Raw genomic sequence first — 2,585 nt, 5'->3', positions numbered from 1 at the left:
TTCCCCACTCCTATCGCTCTCACCCCATTTTACTTTTGGCTTGATTTCCCACCTTCCTTCCTTTGAACCTTTGTGTCCTCTCCTATGAGATTCCCTAGCATGTGTGTTCTCTCTCACTTCCTCTCTTCTCTAATACAGCGAGACTCATTGCCTTCTGTTACGTACCCATTTCCACCCTTTTGCTCAGTCTCCATCTCTTCTGAAATCCACCTCCTTAATTTCAGACTTCGGGTACTCAACTGGAGCCCTCGAAGAAGCATCTGGGAAGAGGCAAAGCCCAAGGAGATTGCCAACTTATATACCGTCACTGCCTTGGCCTGGAAACGGGATGGCTCTCGACTCTGTGCGGTGCGTTTTACAAGTAATCCTTTTCCGCCTGGGTGACTTTCTTCAAACTAGGAAAAATCCGGCCTTCGCCTAAAGCACTCTCCCTGAAACTAGAGACTTCTTCCCTTTGGACTTCAACCTAAAAATATGACATTAACGGCAGGAAAGAGAAATTCACACTTTATGGGAAGCCAAAAGAGACAAAGAATTCTGTAGGCGGGGCTGATTTCTCCCTTTCCTCCCATCACTATCCTGGCGTCCTGTGAGTGCCACCTCTTTCCATCTGGTACTTCCCAAAACTGCCAGCCCTTTTACTGCCAACTCTTTCCTAGATTCTAGAACTTGGGTTTCAAGGGTGTCTCCAGATATCCTTCTGATGCCTGTTACCTTTTATGTTGTCGCTTTCCCTTCTAGGGCACACTCTGTGGTGGAGTGGAACAGTTTGACTGCTGCCTCCGGAGAAGTGTTTACAAGAATAAGTTTGAGTTGACATATGTGGGACCTAGCCAGGTAAGTAGCTGATAGCCTACTGCACCAAAATCTCCTTCCGGACACTGCCACAGTGCCAAATTTAACCCCTGGTAGAGCTGCTCTGGAGAACAGAGTGTATCAGGTGACTCTTTGACAACTTTACTCTGTAGCCCTTCCAGCTTATTGTAAGAAAAGATTTAAACACCAAATTGAAGGGGTACAGAGATCGCCACTTCCACCTTCCTGATTTAAAACTTTACTACCTGGGGCGCCTGGATAGCTCAGTCTTCAGTGTCGGACTCTTGATTTCAGCTCACGTCATGATCTCAGGCTTGTGAGATCAAGCACCACGAGGGGCTCCACGCTGGGCATGGAGTCTGTTGAAGATTCTCTCTTTCCCTCTCCCTCTGCCCCACCCATGATTCTATCCCTCTCTAAAACGAAACACAACAGAAAAGGCTTTATTACCTATATGTTGTTAACTGGGGAGTTTAGGATTACGCAGGTGTATAACATTGCTTTAGGGCCTCTGAATCCATCATGTATGACATTGCAAGGTAATTTCTTAGTTCCTGAGCCCACTTTTCTGTTTTCTCTCCCTCTGTTCTCTTTTCCTTCCATTTATTATTCATTGCTTCCTTCATTCTTTTTCTCTTTTTTTAAAATTTTGTTCACTTTCTTGACAGAGTGTCCGCACAGGAGCAGGGGAAGGCTAGAGGGAGAGGGAGCACTCGGCCGTGGGGCTGAATATGGGGCCTGATCCCAAGACCCCAAGATCATGACCTGAACCAAAGGCAGATGCTTAATCAGCTGAGCTACCCAGGCGCCCCCCCCCCTTTTTTAAGATTTTATTTTTAAATAACTCTATACCCCACTTGGGGCTCAAACCCACAACTGAGATCAAGAGTCGCATGCTCCTCTGACTGAGCCAGCCAGGCACCCCTGTTCTTTCATTCTCTGTCCATTCTCTATACATGAGCACTGTTAGGACAGAGAATACAAAGATAATTGTCTGTATTCTGTTGTTCCTTAATCAGGATCATTTTAGCAAAGAGCTATATGAAATGACAGTATGATCAGTATATACCACGATTAAAGTAATCACAGAGATTTTCACAAGAGGTACAGGAAGGTAAGGAGAGTGATTAGTTTTACCCTGTATGTATTATGTATTAGCATTGAAGGAGATAATCTCTGAAAACATTTTGTATATCGTAAAGCACTGTGTGAATGGGAGGTGTCATTTTTACCATCAATAGCCTAGGTTAGGTGAGGAAACAAGAGACTAGCTTTGTTTAACACTGTGGAGGTGGGCACGGCAGGTTCACCCCTCTTTGGGGTTGAGGGAAGCCTCAGGGTGCTCAGAATTGTACCTTACCAAGGTGATCGTGAAGAACCTGTCATCGGGGACCCGGGTGGTACTCAAGTCACACTATGGCTACGAGGTGGAAGAGGTGAAAATCCTCGGAAAGGAACGTTACCTGGTGGCCCACACGTCAGACACGTTGCTGCTGGGAGACCTGAACACTAATCGCCTTAGTGAGGTAGGAACCCCAGGTGAAGGGGCGGGGAATGGAGCATCGTCAGCTGCTACTTCCAGGGAACCCGGGTCCCTAAGGGGGAAGATCTCTAAGGAAAAGCTCTAAGATGCTGGCGTTGGGGACCTGGGGGACCTGGGAGTGAGACCCTGGAGATTTAGAATCCTAGAATGGGAATTCCCACTGTTGGACTGTTTTTACAGCATCTCTCAGAAGCCTAGAAGCCTAGGGCAGAATGTGACACAGCAC

General features: G+C 46.8%; 1 long non-coding RNA gene across 1 annotated transcript; it reads left to right on the top strand.

Annotated features, from left to right (window-relative positions):
- Positions 1-226: 226 nt before the first annotated feature.
- LOC132009167 (uncharacterized) lies at positions 227-2,338 on the top strand. The gene is made up of 3 exons (XR_009401809.1): positions 227-348; positions 742-837; positions 2,181-2,338. It is a non-coding gene; the product is annotated as an uncharacterized LOC132009167 (long non-coding RNA).
- Positions 2,339-2,585: the final 247 nt, after the last annotated feature.

Source organism: Mustela nigripes, unplaced genomic scaffold (genome assembly GCF_022355385.1).
Source record: "Mustela nigripes isolate SB6536 unplaced genomic scaffold, MUSNIG.SB6536 HiC_scaffold_6109, whole genome shotgun sequence".
Taxonomy (NCBI): Eukaryota; Metazoa; Chordata; class Mammalia; order Carnivora; family Mustelidae; genus Mustela; species Mustela nigripes.
The sequence above is the reverse complement of the archived record's forward strand: the minus strand, read 5'-3'. Positions and strand labels throughout refer to the sequence as shown.